This window comes from Polypterus senegalus, chromosome 2 (assembly GCF_016835505.1).
Source record: "Polypterus senegalus isolate Bchr_013 chromosome 2, ASM1683550v1, whole genome shotgun sequence".
Lineage (NCBI taxonomy): Eukaryota > Metazoa > Chordata > Cladistia > Polypteriformes > Polypteridae > Polypterus > Polypterus senegalus.
Genome location: NC_053155.1, coordinates 284,534,293 through 284,549,960, shown reverse-complemented (window position 1 = coordinate 284,549,960; position 15,668 = coordinate 284,534,293).

Here is a 15,668-nt window from a genome sequence, read left to right as displayed (position 1 = left end):
CTGTAGGTTTTCTCTAGAGAGTTTAAAAGAAGTGTTATTAACAAAAATATCATCTGGCGAGCAGACAGGTTACGGTAAGGTGTCAGTTTAATTTGTTTGCAGTTCAGCCAAACCTCTTGAGTAATCAGATCTTTTTTTTTTTTAGAATTTTAGAAATAAACATCATCTTTTCTTAAATGATGCTAGATGTCATGAATGTAGGTTATTATTATTATTATTATTATTATTATTATTATTATTATTATTATTATTATTATTATTATTATTATTATATCAGAATGCATTTTATAAGATGCCATATGAGAGGTTGGGCATCAAACTAAAAGAAGCTGGAGTTCAGGGTGTTGTTACTAGATGGGTGTAATATTGGAAGCCTGAAGAAGGGGCTGAGTTGCCTTGAAAGCTGGCATATTGTAATCTTTTTAGTTAGCCAATAAAAGGTGTCATTTTGCTTGACTTCTTACTACCTTCATAATGGCTAACATGGTATAACACCCTAATATCCTGTATATAAATGATTTATTTGGACAGGAACATAAGTAAGAAGCTGGTTAAGTTTTCTACCAAGCTAGGTGGATTGGCAGATAATCTAGAATTTGCTGAATCATTACAGAGGCACTTGGACTTGTGGCAGATGAAATTTAATGGAAGTAAATGTAAAGTATTACATGTAGGAAGTAAAAATGTTAGGTATGAATACGCAAGGGTGGCATGGTGGCGCAGTGGTAGCGCTGCTGCCTCACAGTTAGGAGACCTGGGTTCACTTCCCTGGTCCTCCCTGCGTGGAGTTTGCATGTTCTCCCCGTGTCTGCGTGGGTTTCCCCTGGGCACTCTGGTTTCCTCCCACAGTCCAAAGACATGCAGGTTAGGTGGATTGGGGATTCTAAATTGGCCCTAGTGTGTACTTGGTGTGTTTGTGTGTGTCCTGTGGTGGGTTGGCACCCTGCCTGGGATTGGCTCCAGCAGACCCCTGTGTTTGGATTCAGTGGTTGTAAAATGGATGGATGGAGGATGAATACACAATTTGAGGTTTGAAAATTGAAAGTACACCTTATGAGAAGGATTTAGGAGTCAAAGTGGACAGTGTTCAGAAGCCATTAAGTAGGCTAACAGAATGTAACACCCTGATGTGCAGAGTACAAGTCCAAGAAAGTTATCCCAAAAATTTTCTAATGCACTGCTGAGGCCTCATATGGAGTTCTGTCTCCAGGCTGCAAAAAGGACATAGCAGCACTAGAAAATGTCCAGGGAAGAGTGAATAGGGTGATTCCAGGACTACAAGGGGTGAGTCTAAGCAAAAATTAAAAGAGTTGAGTCTTTTCAGTTTAAGCAAAATAATATTATGGGGAGACATAATTGAAGTGTTTAAAATCGAAACATGAGTTCATCAACAACACAGGGACACAGTTGGAAACCTAAGGGCAAATCTGCCAAGTAGTGTGGTAGAAATTGGGGTCTTTCAAATACACTTATTGAAGAGTCAGGTTAATAGGACTGGCATGCTTTGTTGAGCTGAGTGGCATATCCTCTTCTAGATTGTTCTAATGTACTAATTCAAATATTCAAATTAGGACTGAATTCTTTCATTTAAGAAACATTCAAAGAGTTTGACTTGTTATAACATCTGAATTTGTTCTCAACCGGATAGATTGCTGTATGCACTGTTAATATGTGGAATGGAAGTTAAAATCTATTGCTAGCTTCTGTATGAAAATCTGCATGTTCTCTGTATGCCTTGGTATTATTATAACAGATAAAAATAAGTGTACTTATTAGGGTAGAGCTGCTGGTGTGGAATGCCGTTTTTGACTCTTCCCAGCTGTTTCAGCAGTGGCTATGACAGGTTTTCTGATAAGCTTCATTCCAAATATAAGACTAGAATTTATGTTTTCTGTTGTAATCAACAAATGTTTCTAAAGGATGCTCTGTGGCCTTGGAGTGAAACTGATTTATTTTTTTCTAACCATTCTCCTTGAAGATTTTGTTATAAATGCAGCTGAAACCCCCTTTTCGGGGGCCTTCCTTGCATTTTCTCTCTGTAAGGAAAAGCCACTCTGCTCACCAAGAAGTCAGAAATAAAAGATTCTGCTTATTAGAATTGGTGTCTGCCTGCTATTTGTTTGAACCTTCGTCCACAAATAGAACTGCCTTAAAAACATAATTCTGCTTTAGCTAATCTAGAATGCAGCAACAAGAGTCTTACCTGAATAAAGCCATTTTACTGGTAATATAAATTACACATAGCCTGTGGCTCTTAGATCTGATTTCAAAATACAGGGCTCTAAACAATCTTGCTCGTTCATAAATTTCTGAGTGTTTGCCCCTTATATTCTGAACTGTAATCTTGTGTCTGTGATTACTGGTTTTCTTATCATTTCATGAGCAAAACAAAAAGAATGGATAAGGTGGCCTTCTTTTTGGAATGTGCATTATCTATCTATCCATTTTCTTAACCCACTTATCCAAAGCAGGTAAGGATGTGGGATGTCAACAATGAGTAAATTTTGCAGCTATTTCATTTTATTTATTTTTTTTGTATCAGTATACTGCTGCTGGATTATGTGAATTTCCCCTTGGGATTAATAAAGTATCTATCTATCTATCTATCTATCTATCTATCTATCTATCTATCTATCTATCTATCTATCTATCTATCTATCTATCTATCTATCTATCTATCTATCTATGATTGCAGAAGTCAATGCCATTAAGCTGTGGCAATTCTAACAAGTTAGTTTCAAGATATGGTGATAGTTTTTTACCAGACAGTTTGGTTGAGTATTACTCATGATTGCTGTTGCCTCTATAAAGACATTAGTTTTTCTTGAAAAAATACTTCATTGTTGCATTTGTCTGACAGAAAAGTTTTATTGCAGCATTTGGTGACTGACTGAAGTGAATCTGTAGACTAAGACATTGACACTTTCACACTTTTTTCCCTCTGGCAAGGGTGTCAATTCTTAAAAGTCAGTATCAGCCCTATTAAATAATATTGTCATCTTATGATTTGAAGGGATTGGTGCACCTTCATAGTAATCATCTTGGTTGTACAGTGAAAATAAAATTTGCCCAATGCTTGAAAGGTTTTTCATTTGGATTTGAACTTTCAAGGTAGGAATATAATCATCAGCAAGTATTAAATAAAGCATCTGACAAACTTTACGTAATCCTTATGACCAGTACAGAGGTGATTGAATGCACATCATTTAAATATTTCATAACAGATTATTTTTTCCTGCTTGGTGGAAGCTGTTCACCTTGTATAATTTTGATTGTGTGAAATCTGCTTTTTAGGTTTAGTTCAAAAACACAAAACAGAAAAACAGTTTCAAGGTCAAATTTAAGTCTATGGGCATTAGATCTCCAAGACTGTGTCTTATTTTGTTTTGACTTTATCTGTTATAACTAAGGGCGGCACAGTGGTGCAGTAGGTAGCACTGCTGTTTCACAGTTAGGAGACCTGGGTTCGCTTCCCAGGTCCACCCTGTGTGGAGTTTGCATGTTCTCCCTGTGTCTGCGTGGGTTTCCTCCGGGTACTCCGGTTTCCTCCTGTTAGGTGCATTGGTGATCCTAAATTGTTCCTTGTGTGTGTGTGCGCACTCTGCGGTGGGTTGGTGCCCTCCCCGGGGTTTGTTTCCTGCCTTGTGCCCTTGTTGGCTGGAATTGGTTCCAGCAGACACCTGTAACCCTGTAGTTAGGATATAGTGGGTTGGATAATGGATGGATGTTATAACTGACCATGGACACAAAAAGGTTTATTTTGTCCAGGGATATTGCTGACTGGAGGTTTTGTTTTTCTGTCCTCCATCGTGAACTTGCCACAGTTTAAAATTTATGTTAACATATATATATGGTTACCTTCTGTTTACAATAATCAGTTTGGAACCATTTTTTCTTCCATTACTGTGTAAACAAATCTGTGTTTTTATTCTGTAATTAATATTAAGGTCCTTTCCCTTCAAGCCATTTTGTAGTTCTTTAAATACTTGAAGATGTTTGAGAAACCAGTGCCTTTAACTTCACAGTTCATTGAACAACATGCCACACTCACTTCACCACTATTTCCTCTAACAAACTGTGATTATTTTTTGTAAAAGAAGGTTTGAAGTTAAAATGACAAGTGACCCAAGTCACACTGTAAATGACAACTCAGTAGTGATATGTGACAAATAATGTGAAGGAAGTGAAAACATAATAACTGTCAGTAAAAATGATATGTTTGATCAACAATGTTTGGTTTTGATGACCATAATACGTATTCTTAAGCCACCACACTTACAGTATATGACCATTTCTGAATATCTCTATTCAGTCTAATACAATTCATCAAGAAAAAAAAACCATTGTCACTGTACTGACCACATGGACAGTATGATGTTTAGGAAGAAAGTCTTGATTTTTTTAAGTAAGTCTGTATTTTCTGTGGCCTCTCTTACAATTTAAGACAAAAGGAATATGCTTTGGCATGCTGTTGTATAATGATTTCAAGTAGTGCAGAGGTAAATTCTTTTGAGCATCGTCCAGAACTCTCTATATTTCTGTTGGCCTTTTAGCTGTTTTTTTATTACTTTTGATATCCAAATAAAATTCATTCAGCTTCAATTATGCTGAGGCAAAGGCTCTGAAGGGCCAACCTAATACTGTTAGTATTCCATCTGTAGACATACTGTATAGGTCTTAACTTTGCATGAGTGGTGTTTAGAGTTGTCATCATGCTGAAAGATGCAGTTTTTGCCAAAAACTAATTGTGTCTAAGAAATTGTTAAATATGTCTATTTCTTAACAGTCATCATTCAATCGATTTTGACCAGAGCAGGAACCTTTTGCAAAAAATCATATGTAAAGTGAGCAGCTTTCCATTGCTCCAGAAATATTCTTTTTACAAGTTTTCTACATTTTACAAAGTGGTATAGTTAGGCCTGCATTATAGTTAGAATTCAATTTTCTCTATGTATAGAACTCTAAGGATAATGGTCAAAAATGCAGTACTGCAATTTAAATTTTCAAAATTCATGACAACTTGTATTTATTGTGCCTTTTCCATAGTACAGATGCCTATCATGATGTTTTAATTATAGCAATGGCAGCATGTTTGGAATTGTTTTTTAAGTAAAAAAGCCAGTTATTACAATATTTGTAGAAGGGGAGAACAGATGAAAAAGATAAAATGAAATATGCAATAAATTAAAAAAAAATTATTTGTTGAATTATCTCCACTGCCCAAGATAAGCAAAGGTCTTTTGAAACAACATGTACAAGGCAAATGATTTATGGCTATAAACAGTATCAAATAGGCAGGATCCTAGCTGCAAGTGGTTCATTATAATTAGTTGTAAAAATAATTAAACTACTTTCCTCATCTCACCTGCTATACAGACCATTCCTTTGCTTGCTAAGCAAAAATAAGTTACCTGTCTTAATTAAACTTTAGTTATTGTTGCTACTTAGCCTTGTGTTGTCCTAAAAAGCATTACTCTGAAAATTTACAAAAAGTGTAGTGTTTGATCAAATTTGACCCTGTCAAGTTTTCATAAATGGCATTTCAAACATTTTAGGAAATTTTCCATGTTATAATATTGTCAGCATTGTTTCTGTCCACAAATTTGAACATTTTAGAAGGCAATAAAATATCTGAATTATAGCTATGCCATTTCTATTTCTTTGAATATTTAGATTCTACAATACATTCAACAATACCTTTTGTGGCAATATGGTAAAAGAGAAAGAGAGAGAGAGAGAGAGAGAGGTATAGTGCTCAACTTATACCATTCCTATCACAGATCCTAGACCACTAGGCAATTCACTTCATTCATTCAATTATGTTTCGGCATGATTGGACCAATGGGTTACAGAATGGGCAATCAAAAACAGTCATAATGCAGTTCTCCAGGCCCAGTTTTACTTGTGCGGATTGCCAGGGAAAGAAAGGCGGCGGCTTAACAAACATTTACTCAAGCCGGTTAAAGTGTAAAGATGTCAGTTTTGGTAAATTGAAGTCCTTTGAGTATCTCGCCGTTGTTATTCATGGGGATTCTCACGTTCTAGTATTATCCGTGTATAGACCTCCTAAATTTAATGCGTCTTTCTTTGAGGAATTCTCAGACTTAATTTCAATTTTAATTATGAACAATAACACACTCTTAATAGTCAGCGACTTTAACTTTCATATCGATAATCAATGTGACCAAAAGGTAAAAGAATTCATGAACCTCCTGGACTCTTTTGATTTGAGACAGCTCGTTAATCAGCCTACGCATAAAGCAGGTCATATGTTAGACTTAGTAATGACCAATGGATGTAAAGCAGGTCATTGATATTGGTCTATCACACCATTTTCTTTTACTATTTAATACAGAAATAATGATAGAAAGCATTCATGACAAGCATATTGTTAAAAACCGCTTCTTTGATTCATCAGCAGCTTTAAAACTTACAAACATTCTAAGCAATCAGTCAGTTTATAGTGCTAACAATAATAGCGAGGATAATGTAAATAGTAAGGTGGAAAAATTTTATACTAAGGTATGCTGTTGACATAGTTGCACCTGAAAAGACAGTTAAAAAATCTTCTATCATTGTTATACCATGGACGACCAAAAGAGTGTCTAATTTAAAGAGAATATGCCGTAGAGCTGAGTGTAAATGGAGAAAAACTAATCTAACTATCCACTATGAAATATTGAAGGTTAAAATAACAGAATACAATAACACAGTCCATCTTGAGAGGCGCTGCTATTTCTCTAAGATTATAAATAACAATGCTGGTAATCGTAGAATCTTATTCTCTACAATTGATCATCTGCTAAACCCAGGTAACACAAAGGAATGCCTCCAAAATACCTCCAGTGAAACCTGTGAGGCTATTACTGTATTTTTCAATCAAAAATTAATGATATTAGAAATAATATAGTATATCTCCCCAACACTGCGGATCCTCCTAAGCCCCAGTACTCTGTTATAAACAAATTAAATTCTTTCACCGGGATAGATTTACCTGATTTACATAGAATAATTTCTCAACTGAGACCCTCCACTTGCGTCCTTGACCCAATACCAACACGTTTTTTCAACGAAGTATTGGGTGTGTTAATTGATAGTATTCTTGACATAGTAAACTCATCATTAGATACGGGGGTCTTCCCAGACTGTCTTAAGACTGCTGTAGTTAAACCCCTACTAAAGAAAAATAATCTTGACCCCTCTGCTTATGAAAATTTTAGACCCAGCTCTAACCTGCCTTTCTTAAGTAAAATTCTAGAGAAGGCAGTCATTATGCAGTAAAATGACCTTCTCAATAAACATGCTATTCTTGATAAATTTTAGAACAAATCACAGCAGAGAAACTGCACTCGTTAAAGTAGTAAATGACTTGCGGGTAAATGCAGACAGAGGCCATTTATCTTTTCTCATCCTCTTAGATCTGAGTGCCTGAGATACCATTGATCACAACATTCTTAGAAATCACCTTAGTCAATGGGTGGGCCTCTCTGGCAGTGTCTTAAATTGGTTTGAATCCTACCTGGCAGGTAGAAAATTCTTTGTTAGTTGTGGTAATTATAACTCAAAGACACATGATATTCTAGATGGTGTTCCACAAGGCTCTATCCTGGATCCCCTGCTCTTCTCAATCTACATGCTTCCATTAGGTCAGATTATCTCGGGGCACAACGTGAGCTACCACAGCTATGCTGATGACATACAGCTGTATTTATCAATAGCACCTGATGACCCAGACGCTGTTATTTCACTAACACAATGTCTTACTTGTGTTTCTAATTGGATGAATAGTAATTTTCTCAAGCTAAGTAAAGAGAAAACAGAAATTTTACTGACTGGAATAATGGATACAATGAGGTTATTAGAAATAAACTTGATACATTAGGATTAAAAGTCAAGATGATGGTAAAGAACTTAGGGGTAACTGTTGACTGCAACCTCTTATATCATTGAAAGATGCTGAAAAATTAGTTCACGCTTTTGTTTTCAGTCATCTAGATTACTGTAATGCACTCCTCTCAGGACTACCCAAAAAAAGACATAAATCATTTGCAACGAGTGCAGAATGCAGCTACTATAATCCTAACTAGGAAAATAAAATCTGAGCACATTTCTCCAGTTTTAATGTCACTGCACTGGTTACTTGTTTCATTCAGAATTGACTTTAAAATACTGCTTATGGTTTACAAAGCCTTAAATAATGTCGCTCCATCTTACATATTGGAATGTCTGACACCCTATATTCCAACACTACTACATCTAAACTGAGAAATGAATTCCTATCCTTACTGAACTGTTTTGACTTGACACAACATGTTGATTTTCCCACCCACTCTGGTGGTCATATACTGGATCTGATCTGCACTTCTGGACTATCTGTTGCCAACATTTACAGCACTGATTTGGGACTCTCTGACCATAAAGCAGTATTTTTCACTGTCTCACTGCCTTTCCCTCCTCTTACCTGTAAACGACAAATTTCTTACAGAAACCTTAAAAATATCTGTCCCTCTATCCTTTCTGGATCCATTTCTGATCTTTTACCTATTCTGTCAACACTACATAGTCTTGTTGATCACTATAACTAAGCCCTTCATTCAGCATTAGATAAAACAGCTCCTTTAAAACATTATGAGGTTTCCTTTAAGCGTTCAGCTCCTTGGTATAACTCAGAATTGCAATCTATGAAAGCAGCTGGCCAACACCTTGAGAGAATGTCACGTAAGACTGGCCTCACTGTGCACATCCAGTCTTTCTCTGACCACCAAAGAGCTTACAGAGAAGCACTAACTGCTGCTAAGAACACCCACTATGGCAGAATAATAGAAAGTGGCCACAATAACCCAAGGGTTTTGTTTTCTGTAGTTAATAAACTAATCAAATCCGCATCTTGCCCAACTACCTCCTCTACTGAAGTCTGTGAGGAATTCCTCCACTTATTCCGTAACAAAAAAATTAAAGATCTAAATAATTCAACTAACATAAATACATCATCTGTTTATATCTCTCCCTGTTTTCCCACTCCATCCAGCTCCTTCTCTAAGTTCTCACCAGTCACATCTGCTTTGTTAATAACCTGCTTTGTAAGATGAGGCCGACTACTTGTGTACTGGACCCCATCCCCAGCACACTACTTAAATCCTGCCTTCATGCCATAATCCCGACTGTTACAACAATAATAAACTCATCCCTTGACACTGGCTCTGTGTCGCTCACTTTTAAAATCGCTTCTATAACCCCAATGTTAAAAAAGTCTGGTCTTGATGCTGACAATCTTAACAATTTCCGGCCTATTTCCCACTTAGGTTTTCTGTCAAAATTCTTGAGCGTGTTGTAGCCTCCCAGTTCACCAATTACTTAACCACTAATAATTTGATGGAACCCTTTCAGTCTTGTTTCAGGGCGCAGCGCAGCTGTGAAACTGCTCTGCTATGGGTAACCAATGATTTGCTTATGGCAGCAGACTCTGGACAAACCAGCATATTAATTCTGTTAGACCTCAGTGCAGCATTTGACACTGTCAGACATGACATTCTACTGTCCAGAATGGAGAACATGCTGGGTATCTCTGGCACTGCCCTCCAGTGGTTCAAGTCCTATCTGACTGATAGGCAAGAGTTTGTTAGTCTTGGCAACAGCAGATCCAGCTCAGCGCCAGTCACACAAGGAGTTCCACAGGGCTCTGCACTTGGCCCTCTTCTCTTCTGTATTTATATGCTTCCCCTTGACCATATTATTCATAGCTATGGACTGGACTATCAGTTTTATGCAGATGACACTCAACTCTACTTCAATGTTAAAAGTGGAACTTCATCAGAGCTTTCTCAGCTCACAACCTGCCTTAGTGAAATTAAAACCTGGATGGAGCAGAACTCTTTAAAATTAAATTGCAACAAAACTGAACTCCTGCAAATTGGGACTAAAATGCAACTTAATAAAATGAGCTCCTTCCCAGTCCATCTTGGAGGTGATCTCATCAGACCTGCCTCTACTGCAAAGAATCTTGGTGTCAGTTTTGATTCCTCCCTCTCTTATTCCACCCACATAAATCACATTAAGAAACTTTCTTACTTTCACCTCCATAACATATCCCATGTTCGCTCCTTCCTCTCCTTTTCTAATGTTGAGAAACTTGTCCATGCTTTTATCACATCCGCATCGATTATTGTAACTCGCTGCTGGCAGGTGCCCTTCTAATCTTATATCACAGCTCCATCTTATTCAAAACTCAGTTGCAAGAGTCCTTACTCGAACCAGCAGCACTGAGCGCATCACACCCATCTTGCTCCATCTTCACTGGCTCCCTGTGTCTTACAGAATCAAATATAAAATCCTATTAATAACCTACAAAGCCTTAAATAACCTCGTTCCAAACTACATCAGTGACCTTCACCATCACTATGTGCCTGCCCGCCCACTAAGGTCCTCTGATTCTGGCAATCGTGTTGTACCCCACACTAATCTACACTCCATGGGTGACAGGGCCTTCAGCTGTATAGCCCAGACTCTGGAATGACCTACGAAATTAATCAGGTCAGCTGACTCCATGAATTCTTTTAAAAAACAACTCAAAACTCATCTGTTCAGGAAGGCTTTTAGCTCTACTTGACTTTATTACCCTTCTCTCAGTTTTCCTCTCTGTCAAGATGCTCATGTAACCTGTATGTGTGTGTGCTAGACCATCAATTATGTTGTCTGTTAGGCTTTCTCTGAATTTACTGTCTTAATCTTCTTTATTTATTTGGTTTGTACAATACTATATACTGTATACCCTGCTGTTCTTTCTTATATTCTGTAAGTGCCTTGAGCAAGGGAAAGGCACTATACAAATAAAATGTATTATTATTATTATTATTATTATTATTATTATTATTATTAGATCCTCAAATGAGTGCCTGCTTAGAATTCCAAGAGCAAAACTTAAAAGAAGTGGTGAGGCGGCCTTCTGCTGTTATGCACCTAAAATCTGGAATAGCCTGCCAATAGGAATTCACCAGGCTAATACAGTGGAGCACTTTAAAACACTGCTGAAAACACATTACTTTAATATGGCCTTCTCGTAACTTAATTTTAATTTAATCCTGATACTCTGTATATTCAAGTCATTATAATAACTATTCATGGTGGCTCTAAAATCCGTACTAACCCCTACTCTCTCTTCTGTTTCTTTTCCTGGTTTTCTGTGGTGGCAATCTGTGCCACCACCACCTAATCAATGCATCATGATGTCCTACATTGATGGATTAAAAGCCAGAAGTCTACATGACCAACATCATCTAGTCCTTCCATGAGAACCCTAAATACAAAGAGGAATGTTTCATTTAAGTTAGGTAGAATGCCCAGAGGGGGCTGGGCGGTCTCGTGGTCTGGAACCCCTGCAGATTTTATTTTTTTTCTCTCCAGCCATCTGGATTTTTTTTTTTTTTTGTTGTTGTTTTTGCTTTTTTTTTGTTTTTTCTGTCCTCCCTGGTCATTGGACCTTACTCTTATTCTATGTTAATTATTGTTGTCTTATTTTAATTCTTACTTTGTCTTTTATTTCTCTTTTCTTCATCATGTACAGCACTTTGAGCTACATTATTTGTATGAAAATGTGCTATATAAATAAATGTTGTTGTTGTTGCTTCTTAGCAACTTGGCTGTTAATGGCCTTCTTGCGGGGAATGTAATGTCTGAACAGAGTTACCCTGGCCAAACCACTTTGATACATTCCCTCCAACCCCCATGCCACAAATTTCACATCCCGAGTTAGTACTTAGCACTTCCTCCTAAAGACTTGGGGTTCAGTTATGTGGGCATCAAAGCACAGCTTTTCTTATCAGTAAAGTAAAACATGCCCTGAAACACTACTCAATACAGACTTAAACCTGTTCTTAAAAGACATAATACATGCAATCAAAGGCAGCTTTAGGGGTGTGCGGGGCATAGGGCAGACCAACCCCACATGGGGCCAGTTACATCAAATGGTGTTACCGGTATGTGTGGACTGTATAAACTTGCGTGCAAATTTAATAAAAATAATGTTAACATACACCAGATTTTCTCATTATAGTATTCAGCTATATTTTTGCAAGATAACACATGGGCTTTATCAAAATATAACAATATAATCTATTTAAAAAGTGCAATTCATAATTCATGACAATACCACAACACTGCGAAATGCGATGTGGTGTCATGCGGAAATTGGCAGTGCCTCTTCTAGAAAAGTACACAAATTGCAAGTATACTCTGATTCTCGATATGCGATAAGGGTCACTCTTAGAAGCATCTCAAATATATATATACTGGAGAATATAACTTGACAAATCCGCTCAATCGGGACATGTGGACCTCAAAAGCAGGGCCACTCAGGCTCGGGGCCAGCAAAAGAAACTCTGTGCACACATTAAATCAATTCATTTCTCATTTGTATATTTTAATTTCCAGCCTTTTTTAATTCCCCCTTACACTGTCTAAACTTGTTTGGAATATGTTGCAAATATATACAAATTCAAAATAAAAATAAGTGTTTCATAAAATAATAAAAGTTATTGGTTGTAATGTCAAATAATGGGCTGTTATATTGTTTTCAGGTCAAATATCATTTACTGTCATTTACTAATCACTGCTTTCTGTTTTTATTTGCATTTTCCCTCCAATACTAACTTTTTGGGGTTGTAGTTCTTTGCCCATTGAATAAGGAATGACAATTTGCTGCTGATGTTGAGATTTCATTTATACTATCCTTTGGTAGTTATATTGTATGATAATGCATTGATAGACCTTAATTGTGTGTGTGTGTATGTGTATGCTTTTGTATGACATTATTTGATTGATATTTTATCATGACCAGTGCTGGCAACCTAATATTTTATGAAACACGTTATTCCTCCCTTGCTATGAAATTCCATTCTTTTTTTAGCCATGTTCCTTGATAATATCTGCTCCTCTTTACACTTGCTGTTGGCCACATACAAAAGCCAATGGATTTAAGACATGGGTCTTGTAAATTCTGCTCTTTAAAGTACTCTAGATCTGTGTGGGAGAAAATGACACTTGGACCAATAAATGTGAAAAGGGCAGTGACTTCACCCATTCTAGCCAGCCCCTCTGCATGTCTCTGCTAGAGATTTATTGTAAGTGTCCAGAATTGAGGGTACTTGACAAAGTACTAGCCTGGGAAAAGAGTTAAGCAGCCATTTACACACATGGCTTTACACTGAAGTGGGACATCACATAATTGGATTGACTCCAATCAAGTGGTTTGTTATGTGATTCGTGGTTTGTGGACCTACAGTATTACTAATTTTCTGTAATTCATAAAAACAGGACTCTCCACGCCAATTCTCAGTTTATTAGCCTTAAGACTGATCATGCTGTCATCTATGCAATTGAACTGAGAGGGGCTACTTGACATTTGTTCTAGACCACCCAGAACTAAGTCAATGGTAACAGAGGAAGAGTTCAAGAAGGAACTGTATATGTCAAGGATTTGTCTGCTTCCTTCTCAGTTTGCTTTCTTTACTGAAGTTGCCAATCAGGAGGAAGAACAATGACTCACAATTGTTGTTTTCTGGTGATTTCCACACTCACATCTTCCTGGAAAGAACATCATCAATAAACGTTTTTATTTTCCTTGGGACAACAGCCACCCACTTACCTCTCTGTGGTTCCTTTAACAACAATGGATTGTTTAAAAATTATAGTACCTTGTAAAATTGTCACATGGTCACAGAGACAATATGTAATCTCACAAGCAGCAATCAGGCTGATTTTCAAATCCATGGTCAAACCAAGGTGCTTGCTCACTTTTCCATCAATCATGGCAGTACCACTTACACCTGAAGATCAGCTTCATAACAAAGTTTCTGCATGGATAGTGTAACTAGACTTACAGTATATGCAGTGTTTAATTTGTGTCTTACTTGAATTCTAGAATATATACCTTGAACATCATCTTCAATTGCACCATCTGATATCTGGAGCTGATTTGTTGCTGTACTTGTGTCCCTATGAAGTTATATTGTTATTTAGCAACTAAACTAAATGTTATTATAAAAGCTAAGCAATGTGGTAGTAGATTCATATTTTTTCCACTTTTGAAAAATGGGTCGTGCTTAGCTTTAATGATGTGAAATGCTTTTCTAATTTCTTGCATGTCCTTCAATGGAATTCCAGAAACCCTGTGTGAGGTGCACTGTTAAAGTGAGGAATCAACATCAGGACAACAAAGTCAGGGTGAAAAAAAACATTAATTTTAATAGGATTTTGTAACTAAAGTATTGAAAGACACAAAGCATTGACATGGCTTAAATGTGACAAATCAATATAACAAGAGTTTGTGTAAGTAACATACATGCAGAAACATCCAAAGAAAGAAATATTATACACAAATATAATTTATTGTGAAATATAAGTATAAATGATAAAGTCATATTAACATAGACAAATATACAATATATCAAATCAGATCAATATTTAACACACACCATATTAAAGAAATGTAAATTGATTTTCACTCAAAAAATGTTCACACTGTCTTTATAAGTGACCAAATATATGGTCAGTAAGAGTCAGAGAATAGAAAAACAAAGTATATGTATAGAAAACATGCTAATGCTTCATTAGAAACTGCAGAGGAAAATGTTAAATTTAATTTTTGAGCATTTCTTAGAAATTAAATTTTTATTAAGCCAGTTTTGTGGACAAGTATTTTCTTTAACTGTTGAAATGTTGAGGGGAGCCAGAGTGTATCCCAACAATACCAGACAAAAAGCAACACAATAAGAACTAAAATGTGTATATGATAAAACAATATACATTTTCAAACAGAATGTTTAGTTTGTGAAAAGGCAATAAAAGATGCCCAAGCTTTTCTAACCACTTTACCATGGTAACAAAGCCCACACAAGATCTTACAGTCCCTTAGATTGCTCTTTTGCCTTCTTCTCTATTTTTGTTTTTAATGTCTTATCCATGCAGTTAGCCTTTACAACAATATCAGACATAAGATTAAGTGCAGCAAAGTGAACAGCTTGACATGACATTTTAGCCAAACAGAGATTAAAAGGTGAAATGACTGAAGCAATTGAAATTGAAGGAATTACTACAGTGGATCGAGGCTTTAACTTTACAATGAGTTCAACAAGAACAGTTGGAAACTTGTTGAGGGAACATTTCACAAAGGCAGTAAATGATATTCTTCAAATAGAGAACCATACACTTGCAATAAGTTGCCAAGTGTGGTACAGCTTTTAAACATTCAAAACTTGACCAAGGCTGCCTTAGCGTTGTTAGAAGACATCGCAAATGGAAGAATTAGCAGATAGTGCGCATTTACAGACCATACTGACTTCTTGTCCCATGATGATGACTGGCTTCTAAGTCAACTTACATGTCCAAAAGCTATCCTCTTGGAGACGCGTGCTGTTAGAATACTATTATGTTTATACTATGTATGCTTAATTTATATGATCAAATGGATTGAAGTATGTATATTACATTTTACAGATAAATTGTTAACTTCATTTAAATAATGTATACTGTTAAAAATTAAACATGTGGGGGCACGGTGGTGTAGCAGAAGTGCTGCTGGCTCATAGTACAGGGGTCACATCACAGGTGTCCCTTGACTGGGGTTTATATGTTTTCCTGTTGAGTTTCCATTGCCTACTTCTGTTTCCATCCAA